At 36.5% G+C, this 22,993-nt stretch overlaps 1 protein-coding gene across 2 annotated transcripts in view; it reads right to left on the bottom strand.

Annotated features, from left to right (window-relative positions):
* PCDH11X (protocadherin 11 X-linked) overlaps nucleotides 1-22,993 on the bottom strand; it is a 509,983-nt gene that overhangs the window by 286,752 nt on the left and 200,238 nt on the right. The gene's annotated exons all lie outside the window — the stretch shown is intronic.

Here is a 22,993-nt window from a genome sequence, read left to right as displayed (position 1 = left end):
CCATGAATCATGTCATGAACTTAAGATTCTCTTTCCATACTAATGCACGTTATGGCAGAAGAGCCAGAGAAACAGCAGGGTATTTCAGGAAAGTGCTTCTCAGAGAACTCAAGAGGTAAAATGAAAGGTTTTCTTTCTTTAAATGCACAGTTTAGACAAACAAGTTTGCAAGCAGAAATCTTTATTTTTTTTCTGTATAGAATCTTCCTAGATTATTTGTTCGCTTATTTTTACACTGTTCCTTAAATCTACTCAAAAAAAACCCCTACAACTATGTCACAGCCTTAACCTCATACAGTGGGAGTAACTGCCTGAAGTTCAATAAACATTAGAGGAGGTAACCATTGCTCTGACTCAACTCAACGGCTGAAGAGAGACATTGTGCAATATCCAGAGCAAAAGACCAACCAGCTCATTCTTATCACTTACATTGCTAAGTCTCAACTGAGCATGGCATTTCAAAATAAGGACTGGAAGAGACAAAGTTTAAACTACAATATCAATATGGAGGAGAAAGCTCAAATCTGAGAAGAGATTGGAGTCTGTGAAATGGTTGGTGACTAACACAGGTGGTTTGTCCTGTATGTGTTTCAGGAGTTTCAGTCTAGCTTCAGTTTGGCCCCATTCTTAACAACCAGTCTTCACTGAAGCACAGAAGGTGTCCTCCCAAAATGTATCCTTCACTTAATGTTACCTAAAAACAAATCCAGTTTGCATTCCCCCAAAACCATTTCAAAAAAATAAATGAGGTACTGAAGTAGAGATCACTTTATCTGAACAAAAATGCAGACGCACCTTCTGCATCCAACTGGCAAATTCAAGATCATTTTCCAAATGTTCAAACAGTCTACACAAAACTTCAAGAGATAGCTTATTCTATCTAATATTTATAATAATAATTTATAGTCAGCAGTTTTTTAACTTAAGATCAGTTAAAATAATCTGATTGCTAATTTGTAATTACAGGTTTTAGTCAAGCATTCCCAGAAAGGAAAGTAGAACAAGGAGCAAAACTAGTCTCAGGTTGAGTACCTTTGGTAAATAGCATGTTGCCAAGATGCCATTTATGAAAAGACTGTATTAGGACACTAAGAAGGGTCTGCACTGTTGTAGACAGGTGAGGGAAAAAAGAAAAAAATCTACTTCATTTCCATTTCAGTAGAAAATAAATTTTTATTAAAATTATGTTTTGCTTGATTCTTTAAATCAGTGGAGGATCCCTATGTCATTACAAAGTTATAAACAGCACTTCAGCAATGATTATATGCTAGCATTGTAATTTCTTCCTCATGCTTATTATGGGTCATATTTCTACTTAGATTGCAAGATTATTGTAATGTTTCAAGACGGCAAGGATTAGTAAAAACAGTACATAAATAATACAGCATGCAACTGAAATCAGGGTTTTGAGGAAAGGAAGAGGAAGGTATGGATTTTAAGTGACAGGGAACTGATTACTTTAATGTTCATAATAATAAGACCTGCCAACAGAATAAGGAATAGAGTCATCAGTTTACTACAGTGGTGACATTTCTTGTTGTCATTCAGCAAACTAATTGCCTCTTTTGTCAGGTATGAATTCCTTTTAACAGAGATGTTAAAGGCAATGGTGCCTGGCCAAGAACATACTCTGATTCTTAAAGGTTCCTCCTGTTTCCCAAAGTTCCTTTTCAACTTTGTTTATCATTTATGCTGATGTCTGAGGAGTTACTGGGTTCTTGCTTTTCAGAGGATGGGATAGAAATAAGACAGAAAGCATTATGAAGCAATTTGCCAGCCTGTATATAATAACCTAAAGCAAGTACCTATTTCTTCTTCAGAGAACAGGAAGTATTTAATCATTTCTGAAAGACCTACTTATAAAACTGAATTACTTTAAGCATCTTTCTATAAATCACAAAGAAAAAGCATTTTATGTTTCCAGAAATGAAGCTTCTATTGCAGTGAGTGGAAATGTTAGCAAAACAAACACATCATATTACTATGCTAAATTCTGCAAACTCCTCTAGTTTCCCAATGCCTACTTTATGAATAAAATTTTTGCTCAGCAATATCACTCAGTCCAAAACCAGTGATAGATAATTAACATGTCGCCTTCTTAACTCTAGCAGCCCACCTTTAAAAGATACACACAGTTCTGGGGAAGCCTGTTTCTACCCTCCTGAACTTTTGCTCTCCTCTTTGTAGGCACCCACTGAAGCACTTTCTGCTGTCAATCCTGAATGACTGAGTTCAAGAAAATTATTGATATTGATCAGGATTTACTCCTTTTGCATTATCAGGCTATATATCAAATTATCAGCCTGAAAACAAGAATCATACCAGATCTAGGAGATTTTACTTAAAACAGCTGATGCGCTCATATCAAACAGAGCTCCTAACATTAATATTTGACTTCTGTTTGCCAAATAAAACCTTTTTCTCAAGAATTCAACATTTACCTCAGTAAAGCACTTATGGTTTGCATTGGTATCAAACAGACAGCAGCCATTTTCCTTTTCTCATTTGCTTTAAAATCAATAATATGTCATCCTTACAAAAGGGCAGCAGAGATACAGGGCATTACATAGTTATAAGCATACACATTTACTGGAAAAAAACATGAACAAAAACTGTCTTATGCACAAAATTTCTTTCTCTTAGTTTGAACATCTGTAACATCACATACATAATGGTTTCGGCCCAAAGAGAAAGTTTTAAACACCATTTTCATGTCATGTATCTTTTTTCAGAAGAAGAGAGGCCAGAAGGCAAAGTAGCTGAGCACATTCGTGGTTATCCTTTCTATTTACAAAGCTTATGTGCCATTACCAGTAATGACACTTAATTGTAAGATCAGAACCATGATCTGAGCTACTGTACAAGTCTCTTGAAAGCAATGATATGTCCTATCAAATAATATTCTGATATTATAACTGCAGCACACATGAACACATGATTGTACAGCGTATACACTGCTAATCAGTGTGCCAAAAAAGCACAAGCATCTTAAAATGTCTCCCCCATTGACCAAGTGCAAAACTGGAGACTGAAAATTAGTGAACAGCACGAAGTAGGGATAACAATAACATTGCAGTTCATCTTCAGTTTCCACCAATTGGCTTAAACCTAATTTTAGTTAAAAGCTATCCTAATTTCCTTCAAAAAACCTCTGGCACTGGGATGACCTCAAGTTATGGTTTAGCAAAAACAAACTGAAATAGAAGTTAGATGTCTAACATCAGATACATTGAGAAAACATTTCTAAGCTGGTACAGAGTTGGGGATGTTAGCGCTCAATTCAGCCTTAAAGATGGATAAAATTAATTCAGTCATTTTCACAAATCAAATGCTGACTCCTAAAATTTCATGGTCTTGAACATAAACTACAAAAAGGATAAACACGCTCTGAGCTCTACATATAAGATTGCAAACTTTTCAGATTCAAGCAGCTGTTAAACACAGATTTAGTTTTACTAACTCACTACCATTGCCCATACATTTCCTTCTGTAACAATTGGTAATCTATCAATATAATTTGCATTTCTGAAGCTACAAAATTCTATCAGAGGAAACCAAATAAAAATATCTTTCATGTTTTTGTTTCCCCATGAAAAAGGATGTATTTTAAAAATACAAGTTTTAGGGTCTCCTCTATGTTAGCACATACCTACAGGTATTTAGAAGAATTAAATTTAGGTTGAGAAATATGTATTCAATTTCTTTTCAATTAAATATTCCCTACAAAATTTTATCCTAAGAACTTTATCTAGCTGCTTCATGTGAGTGCTTTCAAAGTAAACTTTTTATGGCTTGCTGCTGATAAGATATACCCGAAACAAGACCAACATGGTACCTTTCATGGTCTCCCTTAGGGATATCATTGCCTTTCTGATAAAAACACCCTAAATTTTTAATAAATCACCCACAAATGTCATCAGAATACCACATAGGTTATCAGGACTTTCCCAATAAAGATTCACACTAAAACACCAGCGGCAGCTACAAAGCATAAGGCAGTTTCATTTATCTGTGTTTCCATAGCGTGTAACAGAACACAGTATGACCATGGTTAACTTAGTTCAAAGTCTTTTAAAACAATGGCTGAACAACATAACTATTAACAAGAACTTTTGTTTTATATGCAGGGTCTTTTTAATCCCTCTACTGTTACTTTATACTTGATTTCACTTCTTTACTGAACTCACTTCATATTTTAAGCTATCTCCAAACACAATTTGATCAGATAGTTTCAAATCGAGAAGAAAACAGAATTTGTCAGTGGACACAACGTGCCCTAATTTAGATACACAGTTAATTTAAGATGGAAGAGGCTTATTCCACTTACTTTCTTGTTCCTAAATTTGAACAGCATGATAGTTGTGAAGAATCTGTGAAATGTTTTCAATAAGAGGGTATTTAGGAATAATTTTCCCTGGAGAGGAATATTTTTCATGCATTCAAAAGAGAAAATTCCCCTCTGTTTTCACACACTCATTTTATGACTACATGACTTAATACTGATGTTATGAAAAGAAGTAAATCTTTTTCTGGTTTTGGTATTGTCAATCAAGCTTTTCTCCAGTGCCCATAACAGGATCCAGCCCTCGTTGTACTATCCACTTTCATGCTGTGCTGCTAACTCTATACTAGGAGATGTGCAGTTTGAAAGAAAGCCAGACATTTTATTTGTCAGTTATTCAGCAGTAAGATAAGAAGAGAATCCAATTTGGAGTGGGAGGGGGCGGAAAATATTAATTATATCAGTTCTTACTAAAGCATAAAGAGTTACTTATGGTCTCAACATATAAACAGGTTTTCACCTTCCTGCTCACGTACCTTAAAGTATTGAACAATCATCCGTGTGATTTCAGATGGACTGCTTGTGTATTTAATGTTAGAAACACAGCCTAGCCACATACCGATGCAAAGCCACTGAACATAGTGTAAGTGAGCTATTTCACTGATGTCTACTTTTGCTGCATGTACACAAGGCTTTGCATGTTTTTTGCACCCTTGAAATCAAGGAATAGACTGCATGAAGGTGGCACGTATCTGAGACTTCACTATATTTTTCTTAGTACATTATATTTCAACAGAGGACTATTTTAACATTCTGATAATATATATAAAATATGTATACACGTCTTTATGACATTCCAGTCACCAAAGTGCAAAAAGGTTTTTCCTTCCTTAACCATAATTAATCATCATTATCAGTATCCCACCAGGACACAGATACATTTTTGTCATTAAAAATTAGGTATTTTAAGACAGGAAGAAAAGAGACATAAATTGGTTGTGATGAAAATACAGGAACTAGTATGAGTGAAGGGGTTTGTGACAGAACACTGATTAAGCTCCTGAATGGATACTGATTATGATCAAAGTGCTAAAAACGGTTTCTCAGCAGATTTGCTAGGTGTTACAAAACCCCCTACCTAAGGAATGGAGCTACCTTGAAATGTTCTAAATTATATATAAGCATCAAATATGTGCTGACTCTGGTCAATAAAGTATTAGTTACTGATATTAAAGCTCCCAGAAATAATAGTTATGAGGGTACACAAATACTAGCCAGAAAGGAGTTTGAAAGCCCAGCAAGGAAGTGCTGTGTCTAGTATAAGAACATTGGTATAGCATAAATATCATATATAAGCCTACAACTGAATGTAAGTCTACAAAGGAATGTAATAGTAAAATAATTAAGCAATTGACCCTGTGTCACATTAACACACAATTAAATAAACTAAATAACATGCTCCATCTGTTTTAGAATTAACATTTTAGCCTTTAGCCCACGTTTTTCAAGACAAAATGAATGTGCCAATATTCTGACATAGGCGATATTGTAATACAAGGGTGATTTAATTTCAAATAGTAAATCAGTAGGATAAAATATTAAAAACATCATGAAAGGCCTTAAAAAATGATACAGCTTACAAACAGCTGTGAACTGGATAGTTCAGAAGTTATAAAAGATACTTTTCTCTGTTTCACAAAGCACCTGTCAATTTTGTTCACATACTCAGGCAGTTTGCAAGTTTGATGACATTCTTAGGGTTTAGTGTTGTTAAACACCTTATTTATTAATGTTAACGAATGTTAAACAAACATCACTATTTCTATAGTACAAGCATACAATACTTAATATAATAATTTATATAAGTTTTAGTTTTGCATGACTTTAAAAAGAAGACCTAATTAAAGAGTATACATTAAATAGACCTATTTTTATCTGTATCTAAATCAAGATTTAATTAATAACCTTTTTTGAGCCAACACTTAAATTTTGCTACTGTTCTTCGAGGTGTAAGGAACTCCACACTTTAACAAATTCCATACTCTGAACCTCCCCAAAGATAATTACATTTGCATTGTACAGTCATAACAAGAGAAAACTCTGTACGTATTTACATAATATGGATACTGTAATAAATATCACATTGATCAAAGTCTCCAAAGAAATAAAGTCTGACTCATTCAAAACATCTAAAGGCATACTTCATCAGCACTGAAAACTAGTCACTTCTGCTTGGGAAGTCTTTAGTTCTTGTGGCAAGAGCTGTGGGATTTAAGGTATAAATGAGTTGTATGTATCAAAGTCCAGTTTGTGCTTGAGTTACACGTGTGGTGGAGATGGGTACGAGGGCTGCATCTCCGAGCACACCCAGCACACTCAGCTCATGGATTCCCTGGGAGGCCCAAGAGCTCCCAGGCCCGTTCTCCAGATGGATGACTCTGACTAGCAACCCTGAAACATTGTCTCATAGGGTTATCAAGTCCATACTTAGTTCTCAATGCACATATATTTTCCATGTACCAAAAAAATGAAAACTGCTGATGAAAAAAACAGCAGGGACAACTGCTGCTGAAAAGGCAACCATGACTTAGAAGCCTACTTTGTAGACTTGAATTAGAACAAATTTTAACAACAACAACAAAATTATCAAAACATGTCTAAAGCATTTTGATCCTCTATTTATGCAGTGCACATTTAGATTGATAAATAACAGTCACAAGATTGAGGAAAACTGTGACAGTTTTATTTTATGTAAGTAAACAATCCAAATCAAACCTTATGGGGGGGGGGGGGGGGGGGGGGGGGGGGGGGAAAGAAAAAAACCCCAAATCAACAAAGCCAAAACACTAAAGACTGTGTTTTTAGCTTTCGCTACATTGATCGAGACATTTTCAACATTCAAAGCATTCATAAGTGTTCACGAATGGTAACAGAAGCTACATAAGCAAACATAAATCTGCTATATCATTTGCCAACCTTAGGGAAAAATCAGTTCTTTTGCTTGAAAATCTTCAGGTACAATATTTGAAAGAGCCAAAGAGTAGTTCACACAAAACTAAACAGTATTAGTTCCTATCATTGTACTCCTATGAAAGTATAAAAGAAAAAATTACTCTCTATTCAGTTTGTTAAAATATAGTTTTTGGGGACATTTACTAGCTGTGGCTGTTGATGCCTATTTATCCCCCATCCCTCACCACAGGCCTCATGATCAATGAATACCCTCCCCAATATCCTGCACAGCAACCTCACTGCTGGTTGCTTCTAATTTTGGAGATTCCTGGCTTTTCCTGGTTGCAAACACCCTGCAAGTACATCCACTGATCTACTCTATCTTGAAAAATAATGCATGCAGGGCTTGCTAGAGTTTTCAGAATTCAATCTTGCCAACAGTCAAGTTCAAAGCAGAAAACCCCTCCCAAACTTGAGTCTGTTCTCACCAAATACATTAGTGATTTTAAAAATCACAAAAATTAGAAACAAATAAAGAACAAAGTGCAATTAAACATGAGTAGATAACATCTAACAATCAGACTCCACGCTGACCCTAGTTGCTGCATTACTAAAACAAATACAGACCTCCTCCCACTTTCCACAGAGCTTTCTCCCTGGAAAGCTGTTTCTGATTCTTCATCTTTTTTCTTTAGGTTTATAAACTTGGTGCACCCTTTCTAGCTTAAACAGCCTCCCTCCTACTCACAAAATCATGAGAAGCACTCACTGTACCGACAGATAATGAAATACAATCTCTGTACCACTATTTATTCTTCACTGAGAACACTCACTCCACCTTAATAATGCAGGTAACTTATGACACTCACCTCTCCCTTCTCTTGCCAGTCTCTTTCCCTCAATTACCTACCTTCTGGCAGTCTGTCAAACTGGGTAAGATAGGGTACCCTGTCTGGTAACTGATAAATGAAGCACTGAGAAAAGCTCTAGAGTTTGCCCCGTCTTCTGAGATGATTAAGTTGGCAATTTAGTAGATGTCTTTAGCACTCAAGTTCAATGTCAATTGAGAGTTCTGCAGATGAGATGAAGTAGAAGATGACACTATCTCTTGAAAAGGGGGAATTGAGGGGGCATTTGCAATCTGCTTTGGAGCATTTGTATTTTCTGACACAGAAATGAAGTTTTCAAAATAACATATATGATGACTGAGAAGTATTTGGTGCTTGGAGCCTGAGGTAAGATAAATGCTTACATTCACCATGCAGCATGGATGGGAAGGCCTGGGAGACAGTATCACCACAGTAAAACAGGTGCGATATTCAGATGTAGAGAGCTGGCAACTGCTTTTATCTCCACTAATGTCACACTTACATTGCTGTCCCTGTGATAGATTGGGTATGGATACCATGCCTAGGAACAGAGCTCAGTATAGGACATGAAGACCAACCACATTGCAGCATTACGTCTATTGCAGGAGTGTATGTCATTTTATATGAAATGTGAATGACTGTAGCAAGGGCAAAATAAAAATACATTTGCTCAAGAAAGTAGCTTTTGTCATAACAAAGAGATTTTCAATTCATTAAAACCAGAAACCTTCTGACCTTTCAGTCAACTACAGACGGGGGACATTCTGTTTCTGAACTATGCAAATGGTAATACAAAAATTGAGAATTTTTTTTATCCTTTTCCATATGCATAAACCACACATTCCCATTTTAAAATTACATTATACTGTGGCCTTCTAACTCTGAGTGACTGTTGCTAGCTAAGTTTCATCATTTAATATGTAGCACCTGCATTTGGCATAATAAAATTAAGCATTCCCTTGGAAATCAGATAGCTAGAATGTTTCTGTTTCTTTTTTAGACAAGGAGAAGACCTGCCTCCAAATTAGTATCTTTGATGTTGACTTTTCATCATTAATAGAGAACCTGGTTTAAAAATTAAAAACCCAAACATCAAAATGCATGAAAAAGCTGTTAGAACTATGCAGTGAGGTAACAGTACAAAGTCACTGGATTTGAAAGCTGCTTCTGCTCTTTAGGATCTGATGAAAAAAACCCAAAATTATTTGGGAATGAAAGCAGAATAATCTCCATGAACTTTCTGTCGATAAAGCTAAAACCGGCTACTATCAAAGAAAACAAGTATCTGGGTTCAGATGCAGGCTTAGCTCCTTTAGCTCTAATTCAGGCTTCCTTCAGAAAGCTACCCTATGCTAGTTGAGAAGTAAGCGGGAAAACTCTTCAGTCTTGATAGTTTCCTAAATGTTTTTAAGTGCCTGCAACCCAAGGGGTGGGCTGCCCAGTGCTGCGCTGCGGCACAGGGAAAGGAGAAGTGGTGGTTGTGGAACGTCTCGGGAATAGTGAGGACTCTGCCTCCTGCTGACAAGAAGAACACAGCACCACAAAGGTTGTCCTGAAAAGGAATACTGTCAGAAACTGCTTTTAGACTTGCAATCCTGGAAAAGGACTTACATTCAGCAGATCGGGTGCTGCTCGCAAGTACTTTTTCAGCTCCGCCTAGGCCGACGTCTCTGTTTAGTTATTCTGAATGCTGTTAAGTACAGTGTACATGTATGGGAAATAAATCCTTTATTCACCTTCTTTTTCTTTGACAAAATATATGAATGCAAGCTGTGATCATAACGACTGGTATATGTAAACCAGTTATACTCTCAGGAGAGATGAAAGCTGCATCAAAGAAAAAGGAATGGGCAAAAGAGACTAGGACAATTTGAGCCATCACTTGACCAGGCTTAGCATCAAGGTAAATCTTTAGACGTGCACAGAAATTGGCTACTGTGTTAAAATCATTGTTTTTGGACAAGCTTCTTTCCTACTGCATAATACTGGTAACTGACTGATGAAAGAAAAAAAACTTACAAAAAAAAAAAGTCAAAACAAACCCACCGTGGTTAAGAAAGTGAATCACACAATGAAGTATCCACAAATCCAGTGGGGAAAATGAAGGGTGACACTTGAGATAGGCGAGATGCACAGAAAATGCTCAGAAAGAACGGGGGCAAAGAACCCCAAAGGCTTTGCTAACCCAGTGAGCATTTCAAAAGCGGTTGCAAAGTGCCCTGTTTAAAGTACTGAGAGCATTTAACAAGCTAATTCTAAGCTCCCTGTAGTGAATAAATGAATGACAGCAAAAACACAGAAGCTATGGCAGGACAAAGCAACATAAGAGTGTCACACAGCACTACATTTGTCCTTCTGCAAGACATTAACAGAACCTTCAGATATTTAGGATTCCACAGATCTACAGACACACAGCATAAAAAAAGACATTTCTTCCTCTTCACACTGATAACCACTAGCTCCAAACAGCATTGTTAGCCTCCTCTGAAATCTGCAAATGACGTTCTGCAATTACAGGGAAGCTCCTCTCACTGCCATGATGGGGGCAGCGGGGGGACAGAAGCAGGGAGAGGAGAGAAAGATTTGCAACAGATGAATCCTTTGCTTTCCTATGCCCTGTGCAGCTCCAAAATGTCCCTCCCTCTCCTGGGAGTACCTACCATCTATCCCTGGTCATGGTGTTTCTGAATTGTTATTCACCATCTGCAATTTTATACCAACAAAGTGATTTTATGATCCTACCATATTTATGAATCACTTCACACACTTCCTGGGCAAAACACAAACTATTTACCATTGCATAGCAAGCTACATAATTGTTCACAAAATGAAATCAAGGAGGCTGCATCTAATTAAAAGTACATGGGGAATCTACTGTAAGCAGAAGGTATTGTAATCATCTTGTTTCAATGCAAATGTACCCAGTAATGAGAACAGCATAAGCAAAGTATCTAGCCTTTACCTTCAGGGACACACAGGTGAAGCTAGAAACACTTCTGATGATACTACACATGTAAACACAAAACCCCCTGTCAAATAAAATTCATACTATAAAACTCTCAGATGCTTGACTTTTAAATGGGAAAACTCACTCCAAATGTTAGCAAGTTAATGCATTACATGCATGTGTGGGGGACTTTTCCAGGTATTTCAAATTAAAAAGCAGTTGCAAAATGCGAAACTAAGAAACAACCACAAAACCTATCAATAAAAGGTTTGCTTATAACATATTGTCAAATTTTACTTTGTGTCTTAAAGAAAGTGTGCATGTGATTAAACAGGCAGAAACTCAACTTTAAAAATTATTTTCTGGGTTTCATTATTCTGTAGTACAGAACTGTAATGTATGTTTTATTTTTTCACATTACCTAGACATAATTGCCTGCAATTTAATAAAGTTTAGGTGAGTAAATGTTCTGGCACAACAGCTTACTAGCTCCACAAACATAACACGATATTTAGCAAGACCCCAGCTTTCCTATGTCAGTCAGTGTGTGGGTAGTGTTCGGCCTGTTTTCTTCTTGCACACTAGCATCTTCTTTGTTTGATGTGGGAGACCTGGCAGGACTTCTGTTAGGTCTCCTGAGAACAACGCTTCTCCAACAGTGTCAGGCTCACTCATGGAATACTGCTTTCTGACTTTTAGCTCCTTGCTCAAACAACATGGAAACTCAGATAAATATAAGAAGATCTAAAAATCCCAAACAACAACAAAACAAATATAGTTGTAGATAAATGAGGCTCAAGAGCATCTGCTAAGTGATTCTAGCAGCTTAATATGAGCACAGAAAAATCCCCACCAAGTTTAAACACATTTTCCCAGAGAAATCCTTCCTTGTGTGAAGCTGTGTGTTCCTTCACTCATCATTTACCTGAAATATCAGGACTCATATTTATTAAGCTATGGCATAACCTTATCAATATTTAATTTCTATTTGATTTGAGTGGGATTTATATACATGTCAACTCCTGCAATATGACTGAAGTACATGGAGAAAAATCTAGGAGGAAATGAAGGAAGAAGATTTACTCAAAAGTTCAAATCACACTGACTTACCAAGCCACAAAGACTTGTGGAGGATGAAGTAATAAACCAAACAAAGAAATAGATTTTTTTGGGGGAAAAAAAAAATCAACACATATTACCTACAATTATTTTAATTAGAAAGTGAATTTCTCTCCCATATACCTCCAACCACAATATGAACACGATTTTACTATGACAAGGAAATAAACCAGAATGAGGCATAAGAAATAGTGATAACTCCTACATGACAAAATATGCGCTCTTCAGATTTGTCAAGCAGTCAGTGTAAATAAATCTGTAACTAAGAGGTGATTTGTTTAGCATGAATCTTCACTGAAGCTTCTTTCTTGCTATATACATATCTGTGGTGATCCCTATATGGATCTGATGGGAAAGGCTATAGATGTAGCTAGGCTGGGATGTGCTCTTTAAGATGAGGAAATGTACCTTAACTGCACTTTGCTATTTAGGAAAGCATTTTTTCAGTAGAATAGATAATATTAACTTTGAAGAATGTTAAATCACTCCCCTACAAAGGAGAACAAAAAAATTAAATGGAGGGTAAGCCACTAAATTTATAGAACCAGTGAAGACCTAGTGCTAAATGTCTGTTCCACGCTATTTGGTTTTCACTTCTGCACTAAGACCTCAAAAGCAAGTGCCTACAAGCATTTTTTTTGAATGTATGTAATCTGTCTCACAGTCACTAGGTGAGCTTTAGTGCAAGACTTGAACTTTCCATAGATGCACCACAGCTCAGAGAATGTCCATTAAGTGGTGGTTTGCAGTGTCTGATCACAAGAGCTGATTAGCCAGAAAGTAGGAAAGAAGGCTGCCAAGCATTAGCCTGCATACATTAGAAGCAAGAAGAAACTACTTCTACACCTAGAAACTATAATTTACAAGATGTAAAAGGGATGAAGTAGGCAAAATTAATATCTAGAGGATAAAGAGGACAGAATGAAAATACAAGATTTCACAGAAACAATTTGTAATATTTAAGCAAAGGAGACAAATAAGCTCAAAATTCTGTTATCAAGCCTGCTGACAGCTGGACACAGCAGCTGTATAAACTGTTCTAGAGCATTTGACTGTAAATGCTCACTTCAATTCTGAAGTTAGAGTGCAAAAATAATAATAAATCCAGACAATTTAATTAGTTCAGAGTAAAGATTTGTCTTTGAATATGGCTGAATAACTCATTTTTACTCAATTAAAACACCATCTTCCAGCTCAGATGAGGTGCTGATAGTATCTTACTTTATAAAAAGGGGAAAGGAAAGTTCATGGAGGAAAATCTAAGGTAACTTGTTTAATTTTTGTGTATACATGATGATCCCGCATTCTGTCAAGCCAGAGCTCATACAAAAAACATGGCATTCTCTGGTTTGTTCAGTGTCGCTGCTTTTAAATGCAATACATTTAGTAATAATTATAAAAAATTATTTGGATGCAACAGCAACATTTCCAACAGTGGCACGAGTAACACCAGAGAATGTGCTAGTGCTCCCATTCACGCATTCCTCAAGAACTCCACAACCAGACAGGCAAGCAAGAACCACTGCATTTTCTACCAGTCGATAAGGGCTGACAGGGATTTCAATCTGCCTGGTTGTTTCACGCTTGTATAACCACCCATTTGGCCTTAAGCCAACAGCCTCAATTCAGCAAACCACTCCCTTCAAATTAATAGTGGTGTTTTGTCCATTTGAATTGAATAGTGGCTTTTAATTTTGTCCAGGTTTTCTTTATTAGGGATAAAGTTAATCCTAGGTTTAAAGTGCATGTAGATAAAGAAACAAAATGAAGAAGCACCTCATAGGAATAATCATTTTCATGTTGGCTAATTCCACCAATACAGTATCGTCACCAATAAAAAGAAAATACAGATATAAAAACATACAAAATTTATCTTGGCAATGTACAGGTTAAGGAATAAAATTAATTACCATAGTAAAATCAACCTTCGTATTTTGATCACTGACCTGCCAGTAAGTTCACTGATAGAACAGAAATTAAATACAAATTAAGGTCTGGGCTACACAGACATACCAAAATGCTTTAAGTTTGCCTTACATTTCAGTCATGCAAGGCAGCTTTCCTGGCATTGAGGCACAACCAAAAAACTATTTTGGTGCTGTATCCTGACTGGACAACCCATATCATCTGTTCTGAAAAATAAGAGAAAAAAGGTCTGCACAGCTACTGTAATCTGGTAGCCTTCTCCAATAATGAAAAGAATTTTCTAGTAAAATAAAATTCTTTTTCTGATTCCTTGTACTGACTATTTAATAATGTATTCTCTGATTATTTTATTGATAATGTACAGATGTATGCTTATTCCAGTAGATAACCTGGAAAATACAAGAGACTATAAATCTCTAGCTTTCTCAGCTCACACTGGTGACCTGTCAGTGGAACAAGAATGAATGATGAGCTGTTTGGTCTCTTCTTCTTTTATCCAATAAGAGAAGTTCTTATAAGTGGGTAACCTTTGTATTTTTAAGCTCTAATTCTGGTAAGCAGAAAAAGGCAAACCTTTTCTTAAAAAAAAAAAAAAAAAAAGATAGAAAAAGAAGAACAACAACTTTGGAAACACTCTGGGTTAGAAGCTGGGAATTTGGGCTATTTCAAAATACAAGCAAAGAAAGTAAAGAGGACAGATAATGGGGATACACTTACTTTGCTTTTGAAATGAATATTCATGTGACATGTATCTTACAGTCTTCCCTGGGATTTGAATCCTAGCGATAGTTTTTTTCTGGCATGCTAGAAAGACCAAATTTTATCACTGGCCCAGTGTTTCTATAGGATAAGAGTCCAGTCCTTGGACTCTTTTTTTGTTTGTTTGTTTAAAGGTCAGGTAAAAGTTTAGAAGCTAAGTCTGCATGCAAACATGCAGTCCAAACACAAGATACAAGTATATAAGGGACTACACAATAGCACTATAAAAGTCCAAAAGCAGGTCTAACTTAATTTGTGATAATCTACTTGGCAAAACAGCACACAAAGAAAGCAAAGAAAGGAGAGTTACATGTCTATTGTGTTCATTTCAAACACTGCAAAGAAGAAGACATCACACTGAGGTTGAGGAAAAGGAAATTATTCTAAAAATTTCAAATCAAAGGAAAAATAACTTCTGTTTAAATTAACTGTTCCAGACCAGATGAAAGCAACCGATGAAAAGCACACTGTTTGATAAGGTCACTTATTTGCGAGCCAGGTGATCAGCATTCATTAAAAAGGGAAAAGTAAAAGTTGTGTTATTCACTAGCACAGAAGCACAATAACAATTTTAACCAGCTTTAATTGAAATGTTTCCTTTGCATTTCCCTCTGCAACAAACCAATCTTGTAACAAAGTCTAATGAACCTTCTAACAAACAAACTAAACCTCTGACAACTTTTCTGCCAGACCCTGACTTGCTGCAGCTCAGAGAAATTTTAATATTTTCTCTAGATTATCTACTTCTTAAAGAACAGCTATCTTTTTGCCAAGAATTACCATGCCTTGGATCTGAAATGCTCCAGCAAAATCTTAAAATGTTTTTCTATAAATCAGCAGTACCACTAGTCTTTCTAAGTCCTTTCATCATCTCTTGTAGGCCAGCAACACTGTGTGCATTCATCCTCTCACTGCAGCTTTGGCCCATTTCTTACCAATTTACCTTTAATTGGCCAGAGACTTCAGAACAAATAATTCAGTTCACCATATCTCCTACTTCAACAAACCTCCTAGACTTGTTAGGGAAGGTAAAAAGTCCATTTTGCCAGTGAGAAATGTCAGTGCAGGAAAGACCCAGGAAAAGGACTGCCCAGTAATAAGCAAAGAAAAAAAATAAAGACTGTTGAGGTAAAACTAAAAAGCAGAACTCACTCTGAAAAAGCAGTGTAAGGTCTCTCACCAGCTGGGGGTTTCATCTGTCCTTACAGGAGAATGAAAGACATTTAAAGCACAGGATCACAACTGAGCTGAGTAAGACGAATAGTCTTCCTTGAACCTAACTCATATACAATGCCAGCAAAGAAAAAAAAAAAAAAAAAAAAAAAAAAAAAAAAAAAAAAAAAACAAACAAAAAACCCACAACAAACAACTCTGTTCTTATTTCTCTCTACTTCCAGCACATATTCAAGATCTACCCAGGACTGTGGTTTTCTTCCTGGATAATGCAAATACCACCACCCCACCCCCACTCCCAGATATAAAATATGCATATACACGCCTATAGACAGGTGATTAGGAAGTAGAAGAAAAAAGCTGAACAGCTCAGATTTTACAAGGTTTGTCCAATATTTGAAACTCTTTTAAGAAATGTTTAATATAGGTATCTGACACCTACTTTTACATTTTAGAGTTGAGAAACTTAATGTGTAAGCAGAATTGGTCAGAAGATCTCCACTAAATAAAATATTGACAAAAAGAGGTTCTGAAACCAAGAAATGTTAATAAAAACATCCTTCTCATGATCAACAGCAAAAACCCAGCAGAGATCAGGAAAAAAAAAAAAAAAGAAAAAATCCATCCGTTGTATTCCTAAAGCACAAATTTGGCTCTAATATAATAAATGCCTAGTCAATAGACAAAAACAAAACCAAAGTAACTCCACACTTTACTGGGAATTCCTATAGGTACTCGTTAGAGGCCAACCTTTGACTTTCTGCTTCAAAACTCCCAGTGAGTAATTTTGGCAATAGTGCTTTGTCACATTGTAACTCTAACAGTTGAATACAGCTAATGCTCCTGTAACAACGGGCCCTTTTTTTCTGCAGAATCCACCAACCACACACAAAACAAAGTACTTTAAACCTCAGTCTTACAAGAGTTCTTAAGCACTGTAGAGGCAGCAATTCTAACAAACTAATGCCGTACACAATACCTGTTTGCAGATCAGGTTTATATAAGTAGCTCTTTAAAAATAACTGTGCAGGTGTTGCAGCATGGCAGTGCTTATGAACTACCAGAAAAAGATCTTCTGAAGCATGACTCCTAGATGCAGGGAAGTGGCCTACTGCTGAATATTGATGGGCTCCTGAGACTGATTTTATTTTAAAAGAACCAAATCAAGAACGAATGAAATTTTTACCAGAGCCAGGCACAGCTGAGCTAACCAGTAAGCTTGTGGGTCATCAATAACTTGATGTGCAGTGGCTCCTCGTGGTAGAAGAATATCTACAGTACAGGCTTCAAGCTTGCGTGAGAAACTAGCTGTTTGCAGTAGTAAATATTCTTGTTATAGAACAATACCGCTTAGAAAATTCTGCCACTTGAATTGTATGATAAAGATAAGACCAGCAGTACCTGTGAAAACCCATGGAAGTTAATGCAAAACACTCAAGTCAGCAATACAGAATATTTTTCATTAGATCTGTTGTGCCATTTCTGATATAAATCATCCAGGATTGCAGAGAAAATATGCCCAGTTTCCCCACTCTTACATGGTGGTAAAGTGTTGCATGATCCTTGGCTAAAAGGGTCAGGGGTAGGTAAAAGATGGAAAACCAAAGGACTTGTCAGTGATGAGCTGCAGGCTATGGCTAGACAAATTCTTTTGTGAAGTGCTCACAGTTTTAAAGACAATATTTTTAAAATTTGTTTTGTTACCCCAAAGGTCCTAGTAACGTTGCAACTGGAAACACTGAATTTATCTATAACCTATGCAATCTATAACTATGCATTAAACCTCAATTCTAAATCATTGGTCAGATGGGGAAAATTCAGGAAATACCTCTGGGAGCAGTTCTAACTCAGGCAGAAGACTAGATTTTGCTCTTAGTCCATGTATATCAAATTCTATCCATGTATTAAAATAATTTCTTGTTTGCATATAGGAACATACATATGGTTCTCATCTATTCTTTTATTAGTAGGGCACAATACTTCTTTCTCGGTATAAAACCCCATGGATACCATTTTCTATACAAAGAGGATTTCCTGCAGTGTTTAGTTGTAATTGTGCAAAAATCAGCCCCATCAGAAATAATTGACTGAAATTTACTGTGCACCCAGCAAAAAGCCTGAAACACTGGGCTTCTAAAACTGTGGAACAAAGAGAGAAAGCTTAGCAGATCATGTTTTAACATAGCAATCTATACCGTAATTTGTTTGCTGTTGTGACATCCAGTGTGTTAATTTCCAGTGTCATGCTTAAGAGAGTCCTCAAAAATTCCTCTCAAAAAGACAAAGGCTAGTTCCATATGCAATTTCAATTATTCAGCTTAAATTGAAAAAATAGACCAGACATCAGGACAACGCTTTAAATATTTAGGATCGCTGTTCTGTACATCTTTATTGTCTTCTCTTAAGGCAAGTACTGCAGTTTACTAGGAAAAAAAAAAAAAAGCATTAAAAGGAATCTCAAACTGTGTCACCAAAGGAAGTGTGCAGAATCTGACGAGAAAGCAGTCTTCTCTTGCACAGCCATTCACATCTGCAACAGGACTTTATGGCCAGGGATTTATGAATATTCATGGTGTCTACCTGCCAATATGGGTAACTCCCAGGGAAGTGTTAAAATTCACGTCATATACTGGAAACTAAAACATGTCATCTGCTGTGCTTTTGTGGTAGGACAGATAAGTAACCATCTCACCTGAATGGTGTCAAGCAGACTGTGTCATGAGCTCAGCTATAAACCAACATAACCAGAAATGGCACTGACACATTCTCAGAGAATACGAGAATAAGGGAAGAATAAAGGCAGTTATCAGTGAATACAATACACAAACATCATGTTTGCAGCATGCAGAAGAAAGGCAGAAAAGCTCTTGCTTGCAACTGCCAAAGTCTGATTTGGTTCACCTCTTGAAGCAGCAAGTCCCGAAAGCATATTTTCATTGGTATTTTAGGGTGGATTTTTTTGTTGTTTTTTTAGTTTTTGCAACTCCATCATGTTTCCCCACTTGCTACGCATATTACATTATCGGTAGCATGGCTCTCATTTCTTTACTCTTTGAAGGTAATGTTACTTCAACAAAGAAAAATTTTTGATAAGTGTCTTCTCACTTACAGTTTTTTTTTAATAAAATACATCTTAAGTTACAGATGTAACTGAATAAACATTTGTTTTCCCAGTGTTTCTTTAATGCATGCTTCATAGCTTTCTGTTAATATTTGCGTTTGCTTTTCCTGCTTGGATGTAGCAGGAAGGCTAAAGATCCAGGAAAGGGAAAGGGAGGAGGGAAAAGAGACAGCTTTTTCAGATAGTGATTCTATCTCCTAGAAAAACTGAAGTGTGCCTTCAGACATAACTAGATTAATATCAAGATACATCACAGCATAAAAATTGTTGCCAAAGTTCAGTCATTTAAATAGAATTGTAGTAATCAGATCTCATTAAGCAGATGTTTCTATATTCTGGAATATCAACTAAACTCTGACTCCAGTAAATGAGATCAGTTTGTGAGTGTACAAAATCCCAACATGTATTGGGGGAAACAATACATTGTAGGAAATGATACAGCAAAATTCATTTTAACGTATTACATATAAACACATCATGGTTTCTGAAACTCCCATTGGAAAATGGAATTTTCTTCTCTTAAAGTTATCTCATAGGCACATATGCTTCATTTGCTGCTAGAAGTAGCGATAGCATTGTGTGAGGCAGCCAGCAGGACTATTCAAGGCCCCAAATCTGATCTTTGGGAGAAAACAGATACCCTTCAGCCTGAAGAACAAGGTGTTTCAAGCTGATTGTTTTCAAATACACACTCACTCTCTTTCCCTTTATTTTACCAGATGCTATATTTAACACACATAGGTTGAAGCAAGATGACACCGTTTCTCTGTTAGGTACAATCCAGGCAAGGTTAATCAGAGATCCTGCAAGCACACAGCAGCTTATCTGTCCCAGCCGCTCACTGGAAGGGCCAACAGGGTGGAACACTTGCACTTGAGCCTCCACATTTGCAACTTAATATAGGAACAAATCACATGATATTTAAGTGGCTATATAAAGATCAGCTCACATAAGCATTCTTATCTTCACCATGTCCTGGGGTCTATTTCAATTACAGTAAAAATAAATAAATAGATTCCTTCTGTGATATCAACTGTCTAGATTTGTAACAATTTTCTCAATAAGTCTATTGCTTTAAGCCTGTATTCAACAGGACTACCCACCTGATTAATTGTTCATCAATATAAACTTCAGTTTTATAAGACAAAATTTTAACTGGCTGGGATAAGAGAGTTAATTCAATATATATTCACCTTTTAAACATGTGACAGTGCTTGCAGATTCTTTGTTATCACGCTGTTGAGAGTAAACCTGCAGAATGAGGGGGAACAGCTCTTTCTAGAAACACTCTCACTGATTTCTATAGGTACAGCTGACACTTCAGTATGTAACAGTAGGAAATAATTACCACACATCCAACCATGCACCACGACCTTTAATGCTTTTTGCACTGTGGTTGTCAGCTTAATAGAGTTTAGCTACTTACAAGAGCTAATTAACATTCCAGCAAAGTAGACTCATCTTCACATATCCAGCTGTACTATACAGGTGTTTGCACCTTGTGCTCCCAACAAATAAATGGCAGGAACCCACTGGCTAGATGCCATTCAGACTGACTTGAATAGTAAATTCAGGCACTGCTTTCAGAGAGAAGTGTCCATGATTTCTCAGGAGCTAGCAACAAGTTATTTCTCCACCTCCAGTCTCTTTCTAGTATATTAACTCACTTTGGATCAACAGTCTAATTCAGATTAACACTTATTAGTCAATGTTGTCTTTCACATACTTCTACTGTTTCAATCTCCTAGCTGATGTTATGCAGCTGCCTGCCCAGAAAACCTTGCTACAGTCAAACATCACATAGGACACTAAGGAACTGACATTTTTTGAAAACTACATAAATTCAATGAAAATGAGATTAATACAGCTGCCTAAAATTTAAGTTATGATTAACTACAACATGGAGCCTCAAAACTATCAATTCTTTGTAGAAATACTAACAAAGCTGTAAGTGAAAGACAGAAGACGGACTTCACTCAGCTCCAGTGAGACCTCAGGAGGAGCAGAAGACAGAGACAGACCAGAGATAACAAAATGGTCAAAAGTTTAGAAAACATGATATTGGGGGGCAGACTGGGGAAGTTAAGAGTTCAACCACCCTTTAGAAAAGGCTAGGACAGAACATTAGAAATGGTAGAATATTTGTCTTTAGGAAAGAGTGATGTCAGGAGTGTCTATGTGTTTCAAAGGCTGATGATCTATTTGGTCTTCTGCCTTTTACAATGAATGGTATCAATTCAGCATTATCTACAACTGTCTTGGCAGTAGTGTTTATTTTCACTGAACTTCACAAGATTGTTAAGGACCACTCCTGTCAGGTTAAAGCAAGCATTCAAAATTTTCTTCAAGTGCAGCAAAATAATACTTTATTTCTCTTTATGCCAAGCCCTGTAGTAGAAAACATGATTATACAGATGAATGAAGATTTTGTTAATTGTTACATTGCTCGGTTTTTGGAGGTGATGCAGTGCAAGCCATGCTCTGAAATGAAACAGGAATGCTGAATACTGAGAAAGAAATTTGTCAGTACCTTTTCTTAGGGGAGGATTCTTGGTGTTGCTGAGCAAAAGTAGCAACACCTGCACTCAGTGGCTCAGAAGGTGTTTCGGTTGTGAAGCATGTGCCACACTGCTCTGATTCCCTCCAGCTTGTTCAAGATGATCACTTAGTGAGCAAGTAACTTTCTGGACCAGTTTTCTCAGGTGTATAACCCTCTCCTTACTGTACATGAGATTTAAACTATAGGTTTAGGATTCCACCATAGGGGCAGAGGTTAGACACTTGCAAGTTGATTTCTGCAGTGCTTAAGGCATTAATGGGATTTAGTCCTTCAAATCTGTTATGTCCTCAAAATCATTCCTCATTTAAAAAAAAAAATTATATATATATATATATATATATATATATATATATATATATATAAGGCAACTGAAGTATCTGATCATTTCTCATGGGAAGAATTTCTTGTTTTCCCACGGCCTCAAAAAGATTAGTTATCTATCTCATGCCAACACAGGAGAGCCTTTAAACTACACAAAAGATTAGCATCACTCTCCTGAGATAGACGGCCTCATCAGAACCAATTTGTCACAATGATAGTCTAATTAAATGCATTATTCTTCTTCAGTAAAGAAGTGAACACTTGACATGTTTGAGTTAGACATAGAAGTCTACCCCTCTTCTTCAAACTAGACCTTTCTTTGTAATGGCAGGCCTGCAGGGAAAGCTATGGGCCTTCATTTACAATGAAATCAGTGAATGTAAGAGTAATTTTTTTACAACCGTTTTCTGTAATGGTTGGATGAATAAACCCCATGTGTTCATAGGGATCATGCTTCAGGGTAAACACTGAAGTTAGCTTTGGCTGGTCCTTTTAATCAAAACATTTCTGTTATTCTAAATCAAGCAAAATGAAAGTGCCAGTGCCTCAAGGAAAATGTATAATAAAGCCTTGAGATGTCAAGTTGGCCTGAAAGGTAGAAGCAGCTAGCTGGCTATTGTCTTCAGTAAATACAAGGTCAAATGTCCAATTTTTCCTCAAAGTTACAAAAAGGACAGTACTTCTCCCTAATATTATTTTAATCATAAATCAGGCAGCAATTCAGAGTAATTTCAGCCATTTTGCAGTAGTCTAGGAGAATTCAGTTGCATGCTTGTGAAACTTGCATGATGTGCTCTGCAAACTACAAGAAAATCAATATGGTATAATGGAAAAGTCCAGACTTACGGACCAACTCTTCCTGTGACAAAGTGAGAACTGGGTTATATTTCCCAGCATTTCACTGTTTTAACCTCACAGTAAGATAGAGAGGACCTTTACTTGCTGTATGTTTGGTTAGAGATTA

Source organism: Tyto alba, unplaced genomic scaffold (genome assembly GCF_018691265.1).
Source record: "Tyto alba isolate M040663 unplaced genomic scaffold, T.alba_DEE_v4.0 Super-Scaffold_5, whole genome shotgun sequence".
NCBI classification, from domain to species: Eukaryota; Metazoa; Chordata; class Aves; order Strigiformes; family Tytonidae; genus Tyto; species Tyto alba.
This window is presented reverse-complemented; position numbering and strand designations above follow the sequence as displayed.